Raw genomic sequence first — 17,804 nt, forward strand, 5'->3', positions numbered from 1 at the left:
TGCAGTCCAACTTTGCCAAGACAATTCTTTCATGGCCAGGACTTTGATTTCTAGTTTACACTACAGTGCTGGCCAGTGCGTGGGACATCCAAATTTGGCTCCTGTTTCCCACACCTTACTTCTCAGAAGACACTTTAAAATAATCCACTTGAACGCCGTAGACCAATCATTGAGCACAATAAACAATAATTCCTTTGCAGGGGCCTCCAGGGAACCTGCGGCATTTTGGCCATTGGCAGCCATGGAAACAAGAGATGAAGTGTGTGGGCCATTGGAATGCTTTTAACTTGTGCTTCCAGAGGCTGAGGCTGCTAATTGCTTCTAACTAGCCTTTCCCCCAACCTTTTTTAGAGAAAGCTTGCACTTGAGCACATTGCTGCAACTTTCCCTTGCACCTTAATGTTGCCATGCAAATGTTCATGCTGGAGAGACTAAGCAGAGATGCTGTGTGTGCCCTTCAGGAGTTCTTAAAGGGAAGGTGGGTACCAATTGCCTGGAGGATCAAAGGTGCCTTTTCTTTGTAGTGATACCTTCTTGTGGGTATGATTGCTGGAGCTGCAGCAGCTATTTTGGCCTGTAAGATTTATAGTAGCAGTTATGAAAGTATAGACTGAGGAAACATAAAGAGGCTTTCCCACAAAAGTCACAGGATTACCTCTTTTCCCAATCATATACATATTCTTTATGAATTCTTTAATCTTTCATATATTTGAAACCAAGCAATACAATGCAACAGGAGTATATTTAGTAGCAGATATAATATTCAATTTCTTTTCTACTAAGCCAGATGGGAGTTGGTAAACAACAACAAAAAATAGTGTTACTCCTCTCAATAATTTATTTTGTAAAATATAATTATTTTCATAAATCTATTATTCTTCCCATACAGCGAGTGTAAATTTTATTTTTAAATGAATTAAACAACCATATTTTTAAAACTCAGTTTCATTTTATAAAGAGAAAGTTCTTTGTTGGGTAGGATTAATAATTTTTAAGTATAGGAGGTTAAGATAAAAAAAAAACTTGAAAAGTGGACTTGTCTCACACTCTAGAAACAAGGAGCTGGGATACAGGGTTCAAAGAGTCACATTAACCTTAACTTTCCTTTCTATGAGAAAATTCTAAACGTATGATATATGTAGGCCACCCCCTTAGGGGTTCTGTTATTGTAAACTAGATTACACTTTTTAAACAATATTTCCCCCTTCTGTGAATCGAAATGAGGTCATGGCTAAGAGCAAACAAAAACAATTAGAAGCTGGAACTGTTTCCTGAATGTCCCTCCACTGAGGGCATCGGTTTAACTCAGGACACCGAAGCGTCTCCCCTGGCCCTTTTATGCCTGGACTGGTCTCACTGGAGACCTTGCTGAGACCTCATCCAGTTAGCTCTTCCTGACTCCACACCTATTTTTAAGGGAACAGAATGGACCTTGGTGGAGTTGTCCTGGCGCAGTCAGGGTGGGAATGGGAAATTCTTCTGTTTCTGAGATTTAAGCCAGGTCCCTTGGCTGCCAGGAGCCTCTTGGCAGAGTGCCCAAGATGGGGCTGCGGGGGGTGGGGGGGGTGGGGGGGGAGTGGGTGGAGAAGGGGCCATGCCTCTGGGAAAGCTGTTCTCAGTCTCCTAGGCACCGCCTGTGTTTCTTGCATCACAAAACATGCTTGCGGGATCCCAGGAGCTAGCTGATGGCCGCCAGGAAGTAAGGGACATAGATTCTAGGGCTGTGGGAAAGGCGAGGCGTGTCCAAGGGAGCCCCTTAGAGTCTCATCGCAAACCTGGGGAGGATTTGAAGATAGTAGCAAGAGCTTGCACTTTCTGTACTCACACTGAGGGCCAAAGGGAAGCCACAGAAACCTCACACAGAAGATGCCATCAAACGTGCCATGTGTCCTGTCGGGGATGAACCCGCCACCTCTAAAAGTTCACTTTGCTTCTGAAGCTAAACCTAGTTTTGTGTTAATTGCTCAACAAAGGTGACATGTATTTGTCCCAATCTACAAGTCTATTTTAAAGTACTTCATTTTCTGTTGCAAGCCTTTTGAGAACAATAGGGCTGTGTACTTTCTTTTAAGACTTGTCTTAAAATACATCAAGTGACTGCCATCCTCCCATGAAGATTTCCTCTTTCTGCCTATCCAGTTTACCACTGCACCTACCACTACTATACTGAAACTGAGGCAGACCTGTCCTTGCTCATGGAGTCTTTCCATTCTTTTCATGAAAGGAAAGAATTCTGACACAAGATGCAAACAATTGGGCAGAGATTGTCCCATTGAGTTTTGCATTATAGATTTAAAAATATTTTGCAGATATATATATAGATATATAGATATAGATATAGATATAGATATATAGATATAGATATAGATATAGATATAGATATATGGCATGCTTGCAGAGTAAGGTAATAAATACATTTCCCCTCCAAGATCATGGTGAACTAGACAGGATCTCCCTTTTAGGATCTATCTTTCTATGACCCTCTAGAAAAGTCTGTGGGAAGAGGGATCAAACCCACAATGAATACAATAGTATAATAAAGTCAGGGTCTTGTGAGGACTTAGACCCATTGCCAGCATCCATGGGTGGTAATGTGTCCTGATGGCTTTGTTTCTGATGCAGCAGAAACAACCAACTGCAACTTCAGTGGCATTTACCACAAGCAGCACTCTAACCAGGATACACAGCTACCATGCCATGGTTACCATGTTCCTCAGATTCTTCATATGTAAGCCAATATCTTGCCATTTGCCAAAAGCAAGATGATTTGCCATTCTTCCTCCACAGAAACATATTTTTACAAGGCCCTTCACTCAGTCTAATGCCACAAAGCAAACTAGTCAGAAGAGAGACTATGTTGTTACACATTGTCAAGAACTCAGTGTTCAAGTGTACAAGTTTAATTGAGTAGGAAGGACACTTGAGGATGACTACAGGCACTGAAAAATCAGCAACGTGCATGTATTGCTCAGTTATGTGAATTTAGGTGACTGATTTTCTCTTCAGTTCCATCCCAGAGAAGCTAACTCAAATAAAACCTCAACGATATCATTATATTTTAATTTTAAAAAAAGATGTCTGATGAACTAAGTGAGAAATTAGGTCTACTCTGACTTGGGTGTGTCCCAATAATGGGGTACAGCACCAACACTGAGGCCCACTTTCCTATCATACAGCAGAAGGTGACTCTCAGAGGCTGATGTCTGCTGCTCTGTGTTGTGTAGGTTTCTAATCTCTGGTTAGTTTTTTTGTTTGTTTGTTTGTTTGTTTGTTTTTTGTCAACTTGACACAAGCTAGGGTCATCTGGGAAGAGAGAATTTTGATTGTGAAACTACTTCCATAAGATTGGCCTGTGGGCAAATCTGTGGAGACATTTTTCTTGATTAATGATTAGTGTAAGAGGTCCCAGCCACTATGAGCAATACCACCCCTGGGCAGGTGGGTCTGGGTTGTATAAGAAAGATAGCTAGGAAAGCCATGAGGAACAAACCAGTCAATGGCATTCTTCATTCTCCTCTTCGGTTCCTGCCTCCAGGTTCCTGTGTTGAGTTTCTGCCTTGGCTTCCTTCAGGGATACAGTAAGCTGTAAAATAAGCTAAACCACTGCCTTTCTCAAGTAATTTTCGATCATGGTGTTTATTGGAGTGAAAGAAAAACAAAGTAAATCACTAGCACCATATCCCTTCCATAGGCCCTGTGTGTCTAGGACACAGCTGGCAGACAGCAAGACAAACAATGTGTGTAAATGCGGGAAGAAGGGCCAGTGTAGCCCCCAGCAAGAGGTAGGGAGTTGTGTGAGCTCTTTTACATGTTTTTCACTGAGTTCATCTTTTATTTCTACTGCCGCTTCCTTAGAGAGAGGAGAGAGAGAGAGAGAGAGAGAGAGAGAGAGAGAGAGAGAGAGAGAGAGAGAGAGAGAGAGAAGAAGAAGAAGAAGAAGAAGAAGAAGAAGAAGAAGAAGAAGAAGAAGAAGAAGAAGAAGAAAAGAAAAGAAAAGAAAAGAAAAAAAGAAAAGAAAAGATAGAAATTAACTGTGGCCAAGAGTGAAATATTTTGGCCTAGGATCATAAAGACACAGAAATAAATTAAAAGGAGGGAGTACAAGCCCCTGCTTGCTGAGCCCTGCCCTCCCTCCCTCCCCAGAAGGATGAGTGCCTCTGAGAGAAGGCACTTCCAGAAGGAACGCCTTTTACTGCTAGATCCTCGGATATGTGCAGTTAAATGTGTTAATCTCACTGGTTGTGGTGGAGCCTGGCAGATATCACTCATGGTGTTGCAGGCTGAATAAAAATTGATATTAAACCAAAGCAGCAATTGGAACAAAGGCGTCTCTGCTTATCCAAGCCTCGCTGTGCTTTAGATGCTATCAGGCAGTCAGGTGCCTAAGGATGCTGCTGGAAAAGGAGAATCAGCCCCGGATTTAAAACAAATACTTGCAGGAGTGTGCAGGGTGAGAGGCTAATGACACTTAAAATGTATTTACAAATAATGATAGATAGATAGATAGATAGATAGATAGATGATAGATAGATATAGATGATATATATAGAAATATTGGTAGTTCAAGTATAAAAGCATAGAATGCAACAATATATATGTAGTGAGAACAAAGATAGTCTTGTTTTCTCAAAGTAGTTTCTACATTTGCAAAATAAAGTAAAAATAGTTACTTATTGTAGTTGTATCATCAACTGCTATAGTTTGTAGTTTTGTAGAGCTTTTTAGTTATCGACTGTTGATATAGAACGATTGTATTACAAAAATCCATATCATTTGACTGTAGTAAATTTGAATAGTCTAAGTGAGATACATAGCTGATTTCTATCTAAATCTGGTAAATTTGAATAATTAACCTGTGACCACAGTAGTACCATGGTGAGGTTAGACTGTGACTGTTAAACAGAAGGTGACATTCCAGCTGCTCTGATATTAGTGTATGCAGTGCTGACACATACAGCGGGTGCTTGTCAGCTGCTTGTTCCCCCATTCTCCCAGGAGATGAACCCCAGGACTCAGAAGAGGCTCGGGTTGTTCCCAAGTAGCTTCTAGACCACAGCAGCTGTGAACCAGCATGAGCAAGAAAGGATGATGAGAGCAAAGATTCAAAGAGGAACGGTGATAAGAGGAAAACAATCGTAGTGATGTGGTCAACTAGTCATTGGAGAAAGCCCAAAAAGCAGGATTCAAAAGGTCATCCAGGATGTGAGCAAGAAAGATGTGGCACACTCAGGAGATGGCAGTGAGAGATAGCTCAATGAAAGGTGGACTAGGAAACCAGCAGCAGGAGGAGAACCACCTATTGTGGTACTACTGGGAGAACCCATTGCCATCCCCGGGGCAAAGAGTGTCAGATAGAAGGGATGTCTCTAGAACCATAAGAAACTCTCTGTGGCTTCTGGTAGAAGATGACACTGTGCCGCCATGACAGGTGACCCAACATGTGACTCTCTTCCATGTACCTTCTGTCTGTTGAGTGTGAGATAAAGATGGAGACCAAAGTATACAACTGATGAGTCCAGGTACAGACAAGACAGAGATGGTCAGCCTCACATCTCAGAACTTGCTCATTGTATGTGTATGTGCACACGCGCACACGTGTGTCCCGCACCCCTTCCCACTTAGAGTTTAGTTTCTTGGAGGGAGCAATGAGGCTGGACTTATCTTGACACACGGGAAAGTGTTCTGGAAAAAATATATAATGACTGATTCATAGACAGTGTAAAAACTACATTCATATTCTTTTACCAGAGAAACTTAGCCCTGTTAGGACCAGCTGTGACTATAGGATGAAGAGATCAACTACGTGTGTGTGTGTGTGTGTGTGTGTGTGTGTGTGTGTGTGTTACATGAGTGTGAACGCATGACTTTTTGAGCTTATAGGCACACATGTGGAGGCCAAAGCAGGATTTCAAATGCCTTCCTTTGTCTTTTCCCTCTTATTACCTTGAGACAGGATGTGTCAGCCAATAGGAAGCTGCCTATTTCAGCTAGACTAGGTGGCTAGCAAGCTCTCAGGATCTGTCCACCTCTGTCCTTCAAAACATTAGCAGCCATGATTGCCTTTTATGTGTGTGCTCGGGATTTGAACTTGGGTCTCCATGGTGGCAGATCAAGTGATCTTCCTCACTGAACCAATGGCCAGGGTCACAAATAAAAGTATTGTATGCAGTGGTCTCAAATCTTCTGTATGTAGCTCTTTTGTGGTTGTAGACTATCTTTAAGGAGTTAACACACTAATAGCTTTGATATGCACTAATTAAGTAATGACAAAAAGTTATTCTGAATTTACATCTATTTATAATTTATTAATGAAAGCATCTGCATTCATTCAAAATAGTTGTATGCATTACACAGTAATCATTGGATGCTTGGGAGTCCATATGAATCTCAGAACTCTTTACAATAATTCCATAGTTAAGAGGCTCCAATTAATTATAAATGACAGATACTCTAGTCAAATTAGCATGAACAGAAAAGAGAATTAATTAATTAACCGCTCAAGAGGTGGCACTGGTTTAAAATAAGGCCCTAACCAGCTATTCAGATAGAGTGACCAGATCTCTCTCTCCTCTGCCTGCAGTCTCTCCAGGGCTATCTCCTGTTGGTGGGAGAGATGGCTCCCCGTAGTTGCAGAGGTGCTGCTTCATGGCTGTTGATCCCGGAAAAAGAGAAGCCTCTTCCGCTCAGTAGCAAGGCTCCTAGTCCTCATTGGCAATGATTCAGTCCAATGCTCATCCCAACCTCAACAGTAACTAGGGAGGAAGATACTCGATTGGCCAATGGAGATCACGTGATGACTAATGAGGGCAGATAGAGATCAGTGTAAATCCGGATGGATAACTCAGAAAAGGCAGAACGCTGGCCAGGTTAGCAAGCTGCAAATCCGCATTGCTGCAATCCAGGGAGTAGAAACAATAGTCTCCTTTCCCCTTTTCCCCTTAAGGTACTCATACATACTTCCTGAGTTGCTATAGACAGAACTGGCAAGCCTATCTCTGTCTTATGATCTTTTACGTGGTTTCTGTTTGCAGTGCTCACGTACCCTTTCAAAAATAATGGACACACATTAGAAGCAATGCTTTACCTGCCCAGCATACATCACTAAGTAAATATGTACTGAAAATTAAAATGAGGTGAATATGAATCTGAGCTCCTAAGTGATTTTCGTTTTTATTTAACAATATCTAAGATTCAATTCTAAAACAATGAATAAGATTTGCAATTACTAAAATGAAACAGCCACATCTACAATTAACTGTTGATCTTACTGTTACTGCAGACAAAATAATTCAAGTTTTATACAGGAAAAAAAGGTGATCTTTATGTCCATTTTTAATAACTTTATGATTTGAAAAGAATTTCTAGTCATTCATAAAATGTTGAAGATATTATTTTTGGCCTTGAATAATTGTGTTGCACTTTTATCAGAGTCATGAAAAAGTTTTAAAACAAGGTAATTCCTTGCAACTATGAATTGCATGTTTTGTTCATAAGTTACAGTATTTGAATTTTAATGCCTTAATAAATTTTTTGAATTTATAGAAAAGACTGTGCTACTGACCTTTTTAATATTCTGTTCTCTCATTGGCTACCAGCCCCAACCTTTTTTCTATATTCCTAGCAATTGTTTGAGAAGGAGGAGGAGTGGAAATGCCAGCCAGTCAGAAACCAGAATATTGAAAAGGTCAACATCATACAGTTTTCAGCTATAATTCATAAAGACATTAAACTTCCAATATTTCATCTCTGTCCCAAGATTGTAATGAGAGAGGAAAATGGCACAACACTAATTCATCGTCATGACAAATATTATAATGAGAAAGGAAATACAGAAGCTACTAGTATTTGCTTACTGTTTTTAAAGTATCTTATATTCTTCATAACATAATGAGAGTAAATTTATACTTCCTAATGTTGAGCCCTCTCACTAAACACTTATTGCCTTTTAAATTAGTAGGATTCTTTTGGGAACCTACTGCAATTAGGCTTAACCCTCCAGAGAGCTACTAATATCACCAGGTTAGAGTAAATAAATATGAAAGATTTTTATTACAGAAATATAAATGAACTGAAACTTTATTTGGGGGTAATATTTCGCTGTCATTAAAGTAGTTGAACTGGTTACACTTCTCTTGCCATGTTAAACTGAATTGTTCCGTTAGGACTTTGATATCAGGGTAGCCCCAAATAAAGGAGGGTCCTTTGTGGTGCTCTTTCATGTGCTGGTAGTTTCAGTGTAGCACCATTAGGAACAGAAGTGAGGACCTGTAGGTTCAGATGTGAACGTGCTCAGGCAGTGAATCTGCTACCAAGAGAGCAAAGAGAGGGAGACAAGGTGAAGGAAGCTCTAGCTGCATCTTGGGACCTGGGTCTGCCAGCAGTCAGAGCACCCTTTTGTGGTTAAACATGCATGAAATTGCAATCAGGTTGTTCCCAATATATCAGAAAGGAACGTACATGGAATTCTCCACGTCTGTGCGCTTATGACAGGTCTGCAACCTCAAAAGAGGCACAGCATGATATAAGAGGAGAAGAGTGTCATCGAAAGTGTCACCTTCCTCCATGAATAGCCTAGGCACCTCATAAATATTCATGAAACGTCTTTAGAGTCTACAATGAAGCCAGGCGTAATAACTTGCCTTTAATCTCAGCAGTCAGGAGGCAGAGGCAGGTGGATCTTTGTAAGTCTGAGGCCAGCCTGGTCTACACAGGGAGCTCTAGGACAGCCAGGGATACATGGTGGGATGAGACCTTGTCTCAAAAAGTAACTAAATGAAAATAAAATCCTGAACTCAGGGACCAAAGATGGCTCAGTGGGTAAAGCAGCTTGCTGTGAAAGACTGACAACATCCCATGCCTGAGCATGGTGGAAAGAGAAGGCCACTCCATGGGTTTGTCCACTAACTTCCATCTCCATAATATAATGCAAGTGTGCACGCACATGCAAGCACAGACACACACACATGCACGCACATACATAATTGGCAACACCAAAAACACTTGGTTGTTTCATGCCTTGGGGACTCCATTCTAATCTCTGGTTGGAGTATTCACTTGGCTAAATAAATTTGTGCTCTCACTGTCTATGTCTCTTGACTAAATTTTTTTTTCTTCCGGAAGAACAAAGAGACACCTCATTAAAAAAAAAATCCATTCAAATCAGGTGAAAGCCCCACAGGCACTCAACATAATTATGTATTTTCATTTCTGCTACTTTTCAAATGTGCCTGTGGGAAGTGGGAGGCAGGAAAACTAGAGACTTACAGAGAGGCAGATGCCAACTGGGATGGTTTGAGTGCAATGAGAACTTGAAGTGTGAGCAGGAAGAGGGAACCAGTGTGGCCAGAGACCAACAACAGCAGAAATTCGCTCTGTCCTCTAGTCAGAAGGGCAGAGAGAGATAAGCTGCCACCAGGTCTGGGAGAGCTGGAGCTCTGGCTGAGGAGCAGACAGTAGGAGTCACAGTCACTTGAGGGGTAAAGCACAAAGTAGGGGAGAGCTGGGTAGGAATGCCAGTATCAGTGAGTCAGGCACTGAGGTCAACTTCCTGAGCCCAGGGCAGGATAGGGGAGGGAATGGAAGGGCAGGGTTACAGAGGAGTGATAAGAAACAAGGAAACAAGTGATTTTCAGGAGGATTGCCGGAGGCCATACTTAAAGATGCTGATAGCAGAAGGAGATAGGAATGGGTGGGACAAGAATTAGAAGTGGAGTTGGAGATGATGGAAAAGATAGTCCAATATAGACTGGGACTTGGTAGAATTTTGACAGACTTTCTTTTAGCCTATTGTTTGGATGATGTCCTTAAATGATGTCACAAAACTAATGCATCACATAAGCCCATCAAAGAACAGACTGTATAGAGAACCTTCTAGAATGTTCATTTTAGGTAAGAAGAGATGCCGACAGATTGTGACCCCACCTTCACCCCCAGTTCTGTTTCTCAAAGCAACCACATGTATCCCCTATATGTCGTTCGATGTTCTTTGCTTTTCAACCAGATCTTGGTACAGAGGGATCCAACTAGGGTGTTGAGTGACTTGTTAACAAGAGCGTGATTGCTGCCTGCCTTTTCCCATAGCTTATTTACCACTAACACACATCATCTTGTGATGCTAATGAGCGCCTTTCACCCACTGGATCTTGGAGTGCTTTATGAACTAGGAATGCAGGAGCAGCTGAAACAGAGCTCTCTCTGGGGTGGAATAAGACAGCTGTTCGCCTCGCAGAAATGCTGTACAACAGCATGAGTGGAAACCAGGGAAGGGTGCTCAATCTAATTGAAACTGCAAGAAGAATTTAAGTTGACGGCCTAATTGCTGAGGCTGGCATGTCCTTAAGATGGGGCTTGTTCTAGTCTTTCCTGGCAGTGAGTGGCACATCAACTTAGTTCCATTGAGTAGACCCCATTGCTTCCACTAAGACATGAGGAGTCTGAAGCTCAGGGGAACAAACTGTACTTAAGGAATGGGATTGCATTGCATGCCTTTTGAGTTTTCTGGTTGCTATTTATCGTTTGAGTCATACGGCAATCAGAACATTCAGTTACAAAGCAATAACTCAGGACCGATGTGAGAAAAAGGGCACGCCCATGCTGTGCACATATTTTGCAGAAATCGGGCTACCCTGGGAAGGTCGCCATGTGATCTTGACTCAACTTGACTCTCCCTAGTTTGGGAACGCAGTCAAGTTACAAGAGCTGGAGGTGACCGAGATGCACCACATTATCATGCCTATAAGAAGCAGTGGGTCGTGGGTCAATGAAACTTCAACTGATTACTTTGCAGTGGGCTCCTCTCGCCTAACACTCCTTTCTTGCTGGAATGTCACATTAATTGGTTCTTAATTGAACAATGTGCTTCCAATTTTCAAAACCCAGCAGTGTAGAAAACAGAAGACACCAGAGTCTTGCTCTCTGGAACAGGAAGGAAGTCACGTGGGCAAAGACATGGGGCACAAGAATTCAACTCTCACTCAACTCAGAAGACCATACAAATATTCGCAGGGCCTAGTAAGGAGTGGCTCTTCATGTTTTCCAATTTATGCTGAAGGCAGAGTTAACACCCCACCCCTCTTTTGGAGGGCAGCACCCATATGAAGCAGAAGAGCAAGGCGCAAACTTCCCCAGCTCCTCGACTTCTGAAGATTGCTAAATGCGGCAGCATTTTGTATATGGTTAATTATCCATTCTGTCTTCAAATACACAACCTGATCTTAATTTGTGTTCTTCAAACAAGACACCTTAGATGGTAGTTGGTTGAGTCCTAGACAGGGAAGTTCCCCTTTTCTGCAATTAAATATGGGCCAAAGGGTCTGCTTTCCACCTGAAATTAAAAACCTGTTTGTTCTTGCTCCTCTCTCTCTCTCTCTCTCTCTCTCTCTCTCTCTCTCTCTCTCTCTCTCCCTCCCTCCCTCTCTCTCTCTCTCTCTCTCTGGAAATGATCCATGTACAGGCAAGTTTATTTTTCTGTTTTGAAGAAACCTTAAACATGGTCTGCATTCTGAGTTCACATGGGAAAAATCAGATGTGGGGGGTGGGGAGTAGATTTCTTGCAAACATAAAGAACTTGTCAAGTCTCTGAGCTCCCCTCCCCCACTGGAGGGAGGCAGGTACCGGAAGGCTGGATATCTACTTTCCTTCAGACATATCTAAATCACTCTTGCTCATCTCACAAGTGAGACGTAGGCTGTTTTTAATTGCACTCTCAAGCACAGAGCGTTTATCAAAGTTGGGCTGTTTCTTCCTCTTGCATCAGATGTAGAAATCACAGTCTGTCTCCTCCTTGCGTCATAGAATATGGTCCCATGTAGCACTTAGTAATTGATATTGCAATAGATAGACAGTTGCTTCTGCCTCTTTCATTGATGACCTGATCCCATGGTTACCAGAAACCTAGACAGAAAGGAGGAGAGAGTCCATGAGGCAATGTCATTTTAACCACGGTGTCTCTGATTATACTGCAAATCAGGATGATAATAACATATTTTGAATTATAATGCATTGAGATTGTGATAAAAATCCTCTCTATATCAACAATGAATCAGACATTCGTATTGCTTCTCATTAATAAAAAGTCCTTGTGGAATTACCTCTTTTGAAGACAGATTCTGGAGGAAATGTCAACCAGAGGTGTGGGTAAGGAAAACATGTGATGCCAAGCTATCAAACTCTGGCAAGACCCAGCTGTGAAGGCCTCTGGCTCTCAATCCTTGTGACAATTTACCACGCTGACACTGATCACACATCTTCAAGCTAATTACTCACATTCCCTCAGCACCCATCCTTTCTGCTCTAACAAGACCTCCTTAAACATCGCTGGGACTGAAGCCGGCATCAGAGCAAGCATAGCAGCAACGCTTCCAGAAAGATAAATGTTTCCCTGGGTACAAACTCAATCATAAGTGAAACATTTGACAAAGAAGAATGCCCCTGGCAGCCCTGCTCAATCTCTCTAAGAAACCAACACTGTAGGACTCAGGAGCCAAGCCCAGATAATGGCACCTACAAAAGGCTTTGGTAAGCAAAGTAATCAGGCCTGTGTGAGCTAGTCTCTCCTTTCATGGTCTCTTGCCTGGACGGTTGGGAAAATCTGACCCATGAAATATTTTTCAACGTCTATGACAAATAGTCAGTTGCCCAGTGGGAGTGGTTAAAGGGAAAGATGAAAAGGTGGGAAGTGGTCTCCACATTGAGGGGACTAAGCGTTGCATAAGGAATAGTGAAACATGCGGGACGTTCGGCATAGTTGCTCATCCAACAGGAATCCCGTCACTATTTTATGCAAGTCGCTTTGCTAAGCTTAGCTCTGCCGTTATGTGAAGACCCGGCCTTTGTATCTGGACTGCTTTAGGAGAATGAAGAGGATCCAAAGGTCCCTATTTGGGGGGACTTTTGTATGCCCCTGTGTCTCCTCTATAAGATAGAAAGGTATACAACCCCACGTGAACATTGTTACTATTCAACCCAATAATCGCCTCAATCCACTCATTAGCTTAGAACCCCTTCTTCATACTTACGTTGGCCACACTCTGCCTGGGCCACTGTTGGGGTGGGGCGGGGCGGGGCAGGGTGTCATCACTGTGCTCTCGCTGATGAACATGCCAATGAAGGAATCAGCCCACATGTCACTCACCGTGAGAGGACAACGAATTGGACAAACTGAGAACAAGGAATGAGAATTTCTGGTGACAGAAATTGAGAGGAAGTAAGAGGACATCCCATGGGAGCTGGTGGCCTGTGAGCCAGGCCTAAGAGGATGTGGGATATTTAAACCTAGAAAGATGAAGTGTTCGCGGTGCCAAGTGGAAAATGCTGCAATGAAGAGGGTGCATGATGGATGCTTGGGAGGCGCTCTGGCCACCATGAGCATGCCCGTGCACGAGTGGGAAGGTTGTGAGCTGTCCTGCTTTGACATTTATAAAGTGCGTGTGTGTACTCAACTTTAGTGAAGCAGTGGAGGTGAAAAGGGCAACTAGATTGATATTCTAGTTCTGTCTCTCATGACCTTGGGGGAATTACCCAAACCCTCAACCTAAGCTATTTCTGCTACAAAACTGGGATAATTATATTACCTACCACAGAGGTGAGTCACAAGAATTCAATACATTTGTTTACCACTATAAAGAACTGAGCCTAGAATAGAGTCGGTGCCCAACAAATACTATATTTCTCTTATCATTCTCACACAAAGCCATGCAGATAAGAGTTCATACTCTTCAGAAATCACACCAGAGCTTGGCAAAGTTAGCGGTCACAGCAAGTCTTTGTCGCCATGCATAATCTTGGCACCTTGTGTTTCAGCCACAACACAGTGGTGCTAAAGCAAGCATGTATGGCGTGCACACGCGTGTGTACATGCTTGCACACCCCTTTACTTAGAGACTTTTTGGTTATTGTTTGGCTTGTTAACTGGCAGCTGATGCGGCTGGACATCTTCTGGTGCAGTGTCCCACAAAGAGACACTGAGCCCAGACTCTCAACAGCGCTGAGACTAGGAGTCTTGGCACAGGGCTGCCTCTTGAAAGGGGTGTTCTCATTTAAATCCTTAAAAAAGAATCTTTTCTGAACACAATACTTGGCTGAAAGCAATGCAGGAGAAGGGAAAGCAGCGGCAGCAGGGAAGAAATTTTAAGGGCTGCAATTTGTTCAGAGTTTTCCCCCTGAAAAGAATGCCATGCACATGAAGAATGGAAGTGCCTTATGAAATGTGGGGGAGGTGGAGACCGAGAGGAAAGGCATCAGTCTGAAACACTGGCAAAGAACATTCCCAAAAGCAGTTTAGCAAAGGCAAAGCCAAAACAAAACAGCAATAGAAACCCACCCGCCCGCAATGAATGAGTGACTCGGTCAATCAATAAATAGCACATATTTGTTGCCTGTCAGGTGTGTCCAATATTTTCATATGGCATAGTTTATACTTTAGAATAACACAATATAGTCTTTAAAATAAAGAAATAGTTTTGTGCAGCCAACAGTTTTGTGCTGGGCCATAGTCATAGCTGCTCTTGGCTGCACATGGCCCAGGGGTCATATGTTAGGCATGTGTAGAACTTTAAAGCGCTCTCTCTCTCTCTCTCTCTCTCTCTCTCTCTCTCTCTCTCTCTCTCTCTCTCTCTCTCTCTCTCTCACACACACACACACACACACACACACACACACACACACACAAATGTGTCCCTCTTTGCTAGTTAGCCATCACTCAAACTGTGAATATTTGTGAATATTACTTATTCCACTGATTGTGTTGTGATGATGTTTTTTTCTCTTTACATGCCCGTTAAATCAGGTACAAAGGCCCATTAGTCTCTGCTATAAATAATCAGGGACATTAAATACTTCATTGTTTGAATTAGCCACTGTAATTTACACAGATGGAAATCTAGTCAAAGCTGTGGTTTTATAGCTTCTGTGGACCACTCTCACCTTCCACCCTCCTCAGAACTATAACTCAGTTTCCAAGCAACTTACATGTGTTGTGCAGGCCAGGCCTCCACCGTGCCACCTCAGGGAACTGATTGACCTTGTTGACGTGTTACAAGTGTGAAGGCATCCAATCAAAGCTGCCACTTACAGCCTGGCATCTCTGTTGCTCTGAGTCTTAGCAGGCAGTTCAGAAAAACATCTTGCTTGTTCGTCTCCCACCGCCAGTCCCGTCTTTGCCGCTGGAAATGCACCCTGGTTGGATACTAATCGTAAGCAGAGCTATAAAAGCAGCGTGGGTGTAATGCTTGCCAAGGTAGGAAACACATTCAAGTGCATTACCTTACTGTGGCCTCATACACATATATTTCCCTTCTCAAAAGGCAAAAAAAAAAAAAAAAAAAAAAAAAGGCTTGCCTCTTGATTTACAGAGATGTTCAAAAATAGCTGTAGGTCTATGTGTCGGGTTTGGCCCACCTATAGCTTAAGATTCTTAATCAGCTGGCAATTTTTAAAAGATGATCATTGTAACCTTAGATTTTAACTAAAAGTGGAAATTTTTTCTTCCAAGCTGCTGTGGTGAAGGCAAGTCAAGGACTTGGCAGAGTCAAGTGGAAGCTCTCCCCTCCCTACATACAGGTACATAAGGCATCTTTCTCCAGTTGGCTACATCCCTGTCACCATTTCACCCAGCAGCTTGCCTCATGTCAGCCATGCCTAGTTCTCTGGGTGTCTTCGTCAGTGTTCTATTGCTGTGAAGAAACTCCATGACCACGGCAGCTCTTCTGAAGAAAAACAGTTCACTGGGTCTGGCCTCCAGTGGCTGAGGTTTAGTTCATTATTATCATGGCCGCACTTGGGCAGACATGGTGCTGGGGAGGTAGCTGAGCTACATCCTGATCTGCAGGAAGCAGGAATAGACAGTCACACCGGGCCAGGTTTCCACATCTGAGACCTCAAAGTTCATCCCCGTGACCCTCTTCCTCCAGCAAGGCCACACCCACTCCAACAAAGCCACACCCCCTAATAGTGCCACCCTCTATGGCCCAATTATTCAAGTACGTGAGTCTACGGCAGCCTTATATCTATTCAAACCATCACACTGAGCTTTTGAATTTATGCTATATAATCTATAGCCCACTAGAGAAAGGAGAGAAATTCTTAAAGATTGTGCCTCTGACTTCCATCCTCGATCAGTGCTTCTGAAATTTTATTATCTAGTATGTAATTATTCTTAGCATTTTCGCAACCTTCCACCTTCGCAAGACAGTAAAGACTCATTAAAAGATGTTTGTAGGAGGGATGGTCCCGACAGTTACTGTAAACTTACTCATCATTAAAATTGTGCTAGGTAGTATTTGAACTTCTCTTTTTTTCTAAAAGAGAAACAAGCCCGTGTTTGAAACAGAAAGTGCCAGAACAAAGAACAAGGAAAGCATTTAGATAATCTCAGCTGGGTGTGCAAAGTCATAGCCGGATCCATCTTTCCTATCTCCCGAGTGCGGAGCCACCTGTTCGTCCTGCCTGTCTGACGGTCTGGATGAGAAGCCGAGTTTAATTAAGTTACAGGTGTGGGAGGAACATGCTTTGCGGCAGCACTTAGATTATTAATGGACTTCTATATTGAAGTGTTCACATTTTTGAAAGGCTAATTACAATATAATTTTGGTTTTAAAATATTGCTTTGCCAAGGGTGGGAGTTGTGTCATGTATTATTAACTGCCAGTCTTCCTTTTTCCATCTTGAGGGAAATACTGCTCTGGTTCTGATAGTTGTTAATATGAAATTGTTTCCCTTATTTCCCTATTTGATGTGTTGAGCTCTCACAGAAGAAAATATGCCTCACAATTGCGAAATAGGAAAAGCTGCGGTGGAATTTCCCTGAGTTTTCCTGACATTTCCTACAAATTAAGTCGAATGGTGTATATAGTTTTGGTAAGCCAAGTTTCATGGTTTTCTGTGCTGATTGAGGCCCTCTGATCTTGTCAGTATCTAATTTTAACATTTCCAGGGGGAAAAATTAAAGAGTTTAAGGAGCTAATTCTGGAATTCGTTCTGCTCTTACCTGGCTATAGATGCATACGTTGGGGCGCTAGTTGGTTATAATGGGAATCACATGATTTTTAGATTCTCTGGCCTAATTTAGAGTTCTTGTGTTTAAAACCGTGTTTACTGCATATTCCAGACAGAAATCAACACACATGCCTTCTACTCATAGGCCTTCCAGGGAAATATCATGGTCATTTCAGTGACATTTCAGTTTTGCCAAATCAAAGAGCATGAGCTTACAGAGAAGAAACTGAATAGGAATTAGTGCTTTCTCTGCACCGCAAAGAGCCAGGTAAAAGGGTTGTTATTCAAGCTGCACTTATTCAAAGCAGCCTCCCACTGGACCAGAGCGAGTCCTGCAGCTATGACCAGCAAGAGTTGTCATCTACCTAAAAGCTGCTCGGAGTCCAGAAACTCCATGTGCACCACTAAGCGAGCATTGCAGAAGCTGCGGGCCACCATGCAATGACACAAGTCTCAACTTTCTACCTGGAAGTGATGCTATACTTGATTAACTTAATCATTCTGCCTGAAGGAAGTGATAGGACAAGTAATAAAGGTCTCAAATGTCTAGAACAATGGTTTTCAACCTGTGGGTCGCAACCATCAGAAAGCACATATTTAGAATGATCTTAGGAAACAAGAAGAAGAGGAGGAGGACAAGGACGACGAGGAGAAGGAAGATGAAAAAGAAAAAGAAGAAGAAGAAGAAGAAGAAGAAGAAGAAGAAGAAGAAGAAGAAGAAGAAGAAGATTTTTGTTGCTATTTCATAACTGTTATTTTGCTTCTGAGCAGTATCTCAGACCCTAAGACCACTGAAGAAAATATGTGCTTTC

Source organism: Acomys minous (assembly GCF_964271855.1).
Source record: "Acomys minous genome assembly, chromosome: 4".
Classification (NCBI taxonomy): Eukaryota; Metazoa; Chordata; class Mammalia; order Rodentia; family Muridae; genus Acomys; species Acomys minous.